The sequence below is a fragment of the Lutra lutra genome, chromosome 15 (assembly GCF_902655055.1).
Source record: "Lutra lutra chromosome 15, mLutLut1.2, whole genome shotgun sequence".
Taxonomy (NCBI): Eukaryota; Metazoa; Chordata; class Mammalia; order Carnivora; family Mustelidae; genus Lutra; species Lutra lutra.
The window spans coordinates 63,411,258-63,420,456 of NC_062292.1; the positions used below are offsets into that span (position 1 = coordinate 63,411,258).

The following is a 9,199-nucleotide window of genomic DNA, read 5'->3' on the forward strand; positions in this document are numbered from 1 at the left end:
TAAAAAATCAAGTTTCTGGGGCGCCTGGGTGGCTCAGTGGGTTAAGCCGCTGCCTTCGACTCAGGTCATGATCTCAGGGTCCTGGGATCGAGCCCCGCATCGGGCTCTCTGCTCAGCAGGGAGCCTGCTTCCTCCTCTCTCTCTACCTGCCTCTCTGCCTGCTCTCTCTCTCTGCCAAATAAATAAATAAATAAAATCTTTAAAAAAAAATCAAGTTTCTGTTAGGAAGGAAGAAGGGAAAAGAGTTATTGCATAGGCAATAAATAGTGTATGCCACATCCACGAAAATGTGCTACATTTCGTGATTCCTATCATGTTTCAATTATTTCTTCCTTCATAACCACTCTAAGAGTTAGGGGTTTAAAACAACAATGTACTATTACTTCTGGTGGTTCTGAGGGTCGATGGGCAGTTCCTCCTTCGGGTCCCTCATATGGTCGCAATGAGATGGCAGGTGAGGAAGGCATCATCTTCTGTCTTCTGTCTGGCACCTCAGATGTTGGGAACAGCTGGGGCTAAGATGTCTCCCAGTGACTCAGATGGGCTCCCTCTCAGTATGACAGCCTCAGGACAGCCAAACTGTTTCACAGTGACTAGTTACTTCCTGAGCAAATATTCCAAGAGATCTAGTTGGGAGCTGCAAAGCTTCCTATGATCTAGCTTCAGAAGTCACCCCATGTTACTTCGACTGCATTTTGTTGTCAGAGCAACCACATTCCAGCTCATATTCTAAAACAGAAGGGGAATGGATTTCTCCTCTCAGGGGGGGAATGGCTTTCTCCTACAGGAGGGGAAGCAAACCACAGTGGCCATCTTGCAAACCAGCACACGTCATAGTATAGCTGTGGATGGAATGTTTGTGTCCCCCCAAAGTCACATGTTGAAATCCTAATTCCTCAGGTGATGGTATCAGGAGTTGGGGCCTTTGGGAGGTTGGTTCGATTAGGAGGGGGTGAGGAGTGTGATTGCCGAGCCTTATAGAAGAGACCCCAGAGAACTCTCACTCCTTCTTCCTTGTGAGGACACGTCAAGAAGGCTGCTGTCTGTGAATCAGGAAGCAGACTTTCACATGACACTGAACATGCCAGCACCCTGATCCTAGCCCTCCAGCCTTCAGATCTGTGAGAAATAAATGAAGTTCCCCCAGTCCGCGGCATTTTTGTTATAGCAGCTCTATGGAACCAAGACACATTCTGTGTATTCTGATATTTTGACCTTGGGGGCCTTGCTGACCCTGGAGGGACAGCCCCTCTCAGGACTAGCCAACTCCTTCATGTAGGAAAGCAGCTTGCTGTGCTTTTCAAATACAAGCCAACCAATCCAGAACCCACTCCTCCTCTACCCTCTCCTTGATCTCACCTCAGCCCTGTGGACCCAGGGCCAGGTATCAGGCAACTGGCCACAACTCTTTTGCCTCAGAGCCGCTGATATCCTTTAAACTAGCCAATCCCAAACCTGCTGTCCTGCCTTGCCTGTCCTCTCCCAGGGAAACCGGGATGGAGGCTCTGGCCGGGAGTTCCTCCCTTTCTGCCGCCCCTTGACCTACCACAGTACTTTTCCATGTGTCCCCCCTTCTCTGTCTCCCATGGAGTGGGATGACCCCTCCCCTTGGAAACGGTGAGTAATAAGCTTTTCTCCAACAGCAGTCATCTCCCAATCTGTGAGCCTTACTTAATCTCACTTTCCTATTAATACACTATATTTTAAAACGGCACCACGCTTGGATATGCCAAATTCCTAAGACACCCAGGATCATGAGGAATAAAAGCACTTTTCCCCAGAGAATCCACATCCCTGGACAGTAAGTACCTTCAGCTGCTTAGAAACCTGAAGAAGAGGAGACAGGGAGAGGGCAGAGGCAGTTGTGTGGTGTGGAGGGTGTGTGTGTGCATGTGTGTGTGTGTCCCTTTCACAGCACTTTCCATGCCTTCTCAGAACATTTCTCCAGGGTCCTGGACATGCTAGAAGGGGCAGTTACCAGCACAAGGCTTCCAGGCAGGGATAGTGGGAGAAATTATTGCCCTTAGGGTTTCAGGCTGTGTAGGTGTGGGCCTGGTGCAGGTTGCAGAGACGAGGGATCACTGTGGACAGACCCTTCTGGGACACAGACCATCCCCAACCCCCCAGTCCTATTGGCATCCATCCGTGTGTCTGATCACTCCTCCTCCCTTCACAGAGCCTCTACGAGAGGACTAAGGCCTTGTTCTCAAAGACAGGGGATTCCGGTGAAACTGCAGGCCCTATTAGCCTTCCTGTTTGAAGCAATCATGTCTCAAAAATGAGAAGAACAAACAGGGGCCTCCCTAGGCCATCCCACAAGAAGAGGAAATAGAAATGAAAGGAAATGAAAACAGCGAAGATTCCAGACAGTTCTGCAGACTCTTCTAACTCCAGCCCCTGAGAAAAAGAAATGGGTCATCTGGGGTCACTCAACCTTCAGCCAGGATCCATCTATAGGTGAGTTTGGGTGCTGAGATGAAGCTGTCCTTTGCTCTGGAGTTGCTCTGAGGGCCTTGGTGTTTACTTCTCTAGTTTGTCTTCAGATAGAGCCAGCCGGGGGGTTGGGGGTGGGTAGAAGAGGAAGAAGAAGGTGAAAGAATTGGGACAAGAGGAAGTAACATTCATGTCTGGCCTGGAACGTCAGAATGGGACCTTCTATAGAACTAAGGTCATGGCTGGCAGATTAATTAACATGAAGTCATAGTGGAGTAGGATGGGTCCTTAAGCCAGTATGACTGGGGTCCCTGTAGGAAGATGAGAAGAGACACAGAAGAGCAGAACATCACAGGAAAACACTGGGAGAACCTCATGGGTAACAGGAGCAGAGCTTGGAGTGATGTGTCTACGAGCCAAGGAATGATAAGGATTTCTGGCAAACACCGGAAACTAGAAGAAACATAGAAAGACTCTTACGGGTTTCGGAGGGAGCATGATCCTGACAATACCTTGTTCTCGGACTTGTAGCTTCTATGAGCAAACAAATTTCTGCTGTTCTCAACCACCCAGTTTTTGGCACTTTCTTGTGTTAGCCCTAAGAAATTCATACAGGGAGGAAACAAGAAGTCTACTCAGGGAGATTTCTGGCCCCCTGGCCATGTCAGTGACCCTGGAGGGCCACGTTTAATAAGAGTCATCCAGTTCCCAAGGCCTTGAGAAGACCTTCCCAAGCTTGTCATCAGTGATGTTCCTTATGTCCCCACGTAGTGAAGCCCCATTGAAATGTGAGAATATTCTAGAGGTCTTTAAAGTGATGTGGGCCCTTTAACAAATTGGAATGCTGGGCTGGATGGAGCAGAATTTGGAGAGGGGGGTATCTTTGCACTCTTTCGGTATCCCTCAGGCTGATGTTTCCTGCTTTTCTTCTTTTGGTCTGATGAGAGCAAGAGCTAGACATGCAAGAAATTAGCTGATGGTATTAACCGACTCTCCTGCAGGAGACTTTGGGAAAAATATACCAGGTCCCCCAGACTCCCATTCACAGCAGGAGGGATTGATTCAGTTTGTGAAATTATGTTTCTTATAAGCACAGAAGATGAACTTCTACAGGACCATCTCTTGCTACCACACACATGAGCCCTGAAGAATGTCAGGCAGAGGGCGCCTGGGTGGCTCAGTCAGTTAAGCGTCCGCCTTCTGCTCAGGTCAGGATCTCAGAGCCCTAGGATCGAGCCCCACATTGGGCTCCCTGCTCCACGGGGAGCCTGCTTCTCCCTCTCCCTCTGCCTTTCCCCCATTTGTGCTCTCTCTCTCACACACATTTAAAAAATAGAATTAGGGGCGCCTGGGTGGCTCAGTGGGTTAAAGCCTCTGCCTTCGGCTCGGGTCATGATCCCAGGGTCCTGGGATCGAGCCCCACATCAGGCTCTCTGCTCGGCGGGGAGCCTGCTTCTCCCTCTCTCTCTCTGCCTGCCTCTCTGCCTACTTGTGATCTCTCTCTCTGTCAAATAAATAAAATCTTTTAAAAAAATAGAATTAGCTGTTTATTAAAAGGAAAAAAAAAAGAAATGTCAGGCAGAAACTAGTATTCCCAGTTGGGCTGTGGCTGGAGCTAGAAATGGCCAATAATTAATTGCCTTCCTGCTGAGATCTCTCCGGGGACATATCACTGCTCCCCATCTCAGGGGCTGGGCTTCCACCCAGGGCCAGGAAATACAGCTAAAAAGGTGGCAGAGAAGACAGAACCCTGTCACACACCTGGGCACCAAGGCAGACATCTGCCATTTCCTCAAGCTGACCACTTAACCACCATAGTTCTGTTTTTTGCTTTTGATGGTCGCTGACATTTGCCTTGGTAGCTTTCAATTCTAGCTCTTCCTTTGATCACGTCCCTAATGTGATAACTCAGTAACGATCCTCCTCAGCCCTGGATCCTGTATATTTGTTAAGTCACCTGACAAAAGAGACCGCACAGATGGAATGAACACTGACTGCTGATCAGTTGACCTCAAAGTAAGAAGGGTATCCTGGATTGTTGAATGGGTCCAGTGGAATCCCAAGTGTTCATAAAAGTAGAACACAGTTGGTGATTAGAGACCAGAGGAGGGAAGCAGAGGAAGTGTTTGAAGTGTGTGAGAGAGATTTGACCCACCATTGCTAATTTTGAGGATGGACAAAAGAAGTCACAAGCCAGAATGACTCTAGAATCTGGAAAGAGTCCTCAACTGACAGCCAACAAGAAAGTGGGTGGCAAGTCCCACAACTGCATGAAACTGAACTCCACAACCATCTGAATGAACAAGAATATGGACTTCCCTCCCAGAGCCTCCAAGTAGGAACACAGGCTGACATCTCGATTTGGGCCTTATGAAAAGCTAAGCGGAGACCCAGTCAAGCTGGCCAGACTTAAGACCTAAGAAGACTGAGATAATGAATTTGTGTGGTTTTAAGGCACTAAGTTGGTGGCATTTGTTACAGCAGCATTAAGAAAATAATACACTTCACAAATCTGGTTCCCTCAGGAAGCAAAACCTGCAGATGATGAAGTAGATACCCTAAACTCTTCTCTCTAAACTCACCTCTCTCTAAACTCACCTATCTTTACACCACAGACTATGATCTACTTTACTGTGATTAGCCCAGCAGCAAAGCATTGTTGCAGGAAAAGGATTTTAACCTCATTTCTTTCATGTTGTTCCAACAGAACTCAAGCCTGTTCACTTAAAGGAAACTGGAAGCGGGGGTTGGAAAAAGCTACCTAATGTTTACTTGCCTAATGAGCAAACTTCCTAATCCTATCTTCTCCTAAAATTTAAACTCACCAGGTTTACCTTTTATTTTTGACTGGAATCTCTTAGCGCCTTTCGAGATTTTTGTTTGCAGTCTTCAGGGATTTTTTATTTTATTTACTTTATTTTATTTATTAAATATTTATTTAGATATTGCAATTTAAAAATAAAGCAATGCATATAAAAATGATTTTCCAACGTATAAAAGAGTTAAAAGAGTGAAATGAATATACAGTTGACCCTTGAACAACACAAAGATTAAGGGTACTAACACCCTCCGCCCCAAGCAGTCAAAATCTGCACATAACTTTTGACTCTCCCGAAACTTGATTACTAATAGCCTACTGTTGAACAGAAGTCTTACCTATAACACAAGTGGCCAATTATCACATAATTTGTATGTTGTATGTGTTATGTATGATATTCTCACAATAAGGTAAGCTAGAGGAAAGAACATGTTATTAAGGAAATCATAAGAAATAAAAAATACATTTGTAGTACTGTGCTGTTTTAACCAAAAAATCATGTATATATGTGGACCGGCACAGTTCAAACCCATGTTGTGTGGGGTCAACTGTACCACCTGTGTTCACCTATTAAATAGCTCAAAAGTTTACTTGTGTGTCATAGGTCTATGTAAATAGTCTATGTAAATACTAATATAATACCAATAATAATGAATAATCCATAATAATCAGTAATCAATAGTTACAACATGGCTTTAGCCATGTTTAGTTAGCCAGCATAGAGTACATCATAAGTTTTTGTTGTAGTGTTCAATGATTCATTGGTTGCGTATAATACCCAGGGCTCATCCCAAAACAAGCCCTCCTTAACACCCCTCACCCGGTTAGCCCATCCCCCCAACACCATCCCTTCTGTAACCCTTAGTTTATTTCCTGGAGTCCAGAGTCTCTCATGGTTTATCTCCCTCTCTGATTTCTTCTCATTCAGTTTTTCCTCTCTTCCCCTGTGGTCCTCTGCTCTATTTCTCATGTTCCACATATGAGTGAAACCATATGATAATTGTCTTTCTCTGCTTGACTTATTTCACTCAGCATAACCCCCTCCAGTTCCATCCATGTTGATGTAATGGTGGGTATTCATACTTTCTGATGGCTGAGTAATATTCCGTTGTATATATGAACCACATCTTCTTTATCCATTTGTCTATTGAAGGGCATCTCTATTCTTTTCACAGTTCTGCAATGGCCGTTACTACTATGAGCACTGGGGTACATGTGCCCCTTTGTTTTACTACATCTGTATCTCTGGGGTAAACACCTAGTAATGCAATCTCTGGATCCTCGAGTAGCTCTATTTTTACCATCTTGAGGAACCTCCATACTGTTTTCCAGAGTGACTGTACCAGGTTGCATTCTCACCAACAGTTTCCCTTTCTCCACAACCTTGCTGACATTTGTTTCCTTTCTCGTTAATTTTGGCCATTCTAGCTAGTGTAAGGTGGTGTCTCATTGTGGAGATTGGTATTTGTATTTGTATTTCCCTGATGGCTGGTGATGTTGAACACTTTTTCCTGTGTCTGTTAGCCGTTTGTATAACATGGTTTTTAAAAACTTATTTAAAGACTGATGGGAGGAGGGATGGGGGTAACCTGTAGTAGAGAGATTGAAGGAAAGCCAATAAACCAAGTTTTGATGAAATCAGAGAGCCGTGGAAGTTCAACATCATTGTGGAAACATTGACACACTATTAGTAGATGAAGTTATTACATCCAAATGGGTAATTAATTACAGTTACAGATGAATAATTAATTATAATCCCCAAATCAATGGTGATAGTATTAAAACTAATTAAAAACTCCAAGGCCATACATCTTTGTATCTATTAGAATCCCTTTTGCTGCAACAAGGAGCCCCAACTCAAATGCTTCAACGGGAAGGAAACTTATTCTCTTACCTGACTGAAAGTCTGGACGAGGGAGAAGCAGGAGGTAAAGCAGCTCAGTGTAATTGTCAAGGACCCAGATTCTCTCTTTCTCCACTCTGCCCTTCTCAGCAGGCAGCCTGGATCCTATGGTCCCAAGATGTTTGCCAAAGGTCCAGGCATCCCATTCAGACACACACTAGACAAAAGAATGGACAGTCTTTCCTGGAATTTCTTACATACAAACAATAATAGCCAACTGAGCCCTAACTATGTGTCAGGCACATTATGTATATATCTTCATTTAAAGCCATCTACAACCCTACTACACCACTCGCATAGCTGGTTCTGCCTTAAAGTCCTGGAAAGTTCAGAAATACTAGGATTCCCCCTTAAAGCATGTTCAGTGAATAATGCTGGTTGGATGGGTTAGCTATTGGAGGAGACAGAGTGCTATGTTCTAGAATAAAATACCGGGAACTAACTGGAAGGCCCTACACTGTCTTCCCAAACAAGGCATCTTGCGATAAGCACAACACAGCACTCACCAGGCTGCTGTGTTCAACAATGACGTGGATCTTCTGGCCTTGACTTCCACTGCCCAGTTTCTATACAGCTACTTATTCATGTCACTATGTAGCTCATATTTAGCTTTATGCTCCCTTGGACTTGACATCAGAACTTTGCCTGTAAGGCTGGATTTATTTGACATCCTTCATAGAAAATAAAAACAAAATACTGGTTAGCTTATGATAAAAGAAGGATGTACAAAAAGCTGAAGAGAGAGGAAGGCAAACCAAGAAACAGACTCTCAACCCTAGAGAACACGCTGAGGGTCACCAGAGGGGTGGTAGATGGGGGAGAATGGATGAAACAGGTGATGGATGGGGATTAAGGAGCCCACTTGTTGTGATGAGCACCAGGTGTTTATGGAAGTATGAATCACTATATTGTACACCTAAACCAATACTGTACTGTATGTTAACTAACTGTAATTTCAATTAAAATTTTTTTTAAAAAATGACAAAAAACCCAAAAGCAAGAGTGTAGCCAGACCTAAGAAATCATTGGATCCAAGAAATGAAAATCCCTGGGAACCTAAGTAGGATTGTCTCTCTCTGTTTTCTTCCAGTTTTATTGAGATATAATTGATATGCAGCACTGTATAAGTTTAAGGGTATAGCACAATGACTTAACTTACATATACTGTAAAATGATTGTCATCATAAGTCTAGTTAATATCCATAATCTCATAGATACCAAAAAAAAAAGGAAAAAGAAAAAAATATTTTCCCTTGTGATGAGAACTTTTAGGATCCACTCTCTTAATAACATTCCTATATACCATGCATCAGTGTTAGCTATGGTCACTATGTCTGCATCACATACCCAGTGCTTACTTATCTTGTAACTGGAAGTTTGTACCTTTTGACCACCTTCATCCAATTCCCCCACCCCTTAATTTTGGTAAACAGAAATCTGATCTCTTTTTCCGTGAGGTTTTTTTTCTTAGATTCCACATCTAGGTGAGATCATACAATATCTTTCTCTGCCTGACTCATTTCACTCAGCAAAATGCCCTTAAGCTCCACCCATGTTGCAAATTTCAAGATTTCCTTCTTTTTTGTGGCTGAATAATATTCCATTGTGTATATACACCACATCTTCTATATCCATTCACCTGCTGATGGACGCTTACATTCTTTTCATGTCTTTGCTACTGTAGATAAGGCTGCAGTGAACATAGGGTGCAGATATTTTTTCAAAATTCTGATCTCCTTCAGATATATACCTAGAAGTAGAATGACTGAATCATACAGTAGTTCTATTTTTAGATTTCTGGGGAACCTCCATACTGCTTTCCATAATGGTTGTACCCATTTACATTCCCACCAATAGTGCACAAGGATTTCATTTTCTCCACATGCTCACCAGCATTTGTTATCTCTTATCTTTTGGTGATGGCCCTTTTAATGAGTGTGATGTGATACCTTGTTGTGGTTCTGATTGATATTTTCCTGATAGTTAGTGATGTCGAGCACCTTTTCATGTACTTGTTGGCCATTTGTGTATATTCTTTGGAAGAA

General features: G+C 43.6%; 1 long non-coding RNA gene across 1 annotated transcript; it reads right to left on the reverse strand.

Annotated features, from left to right (window-relative positions):
• Nucleotides 1-216: 216 nt before the first annotated feature.
• Nucleotides 217-7,818, reverse strand: LOC125086277 (uncharacterized). Its single transcript, XR_007123140.1, has 3 exons — nucleotides 7,661-7,818; nucleotides 7,146-7,311; nucleotides 217-2,271 (listed from the first exon to the last, which is right to left on the reverse strand). It is a non-coding gene; the product is annotated as an uncharacterized LOC125086277 (long non-coding RNA).
• Nucleotides 7,819-9,199: the final 1,381 nt, after the last annotated feature.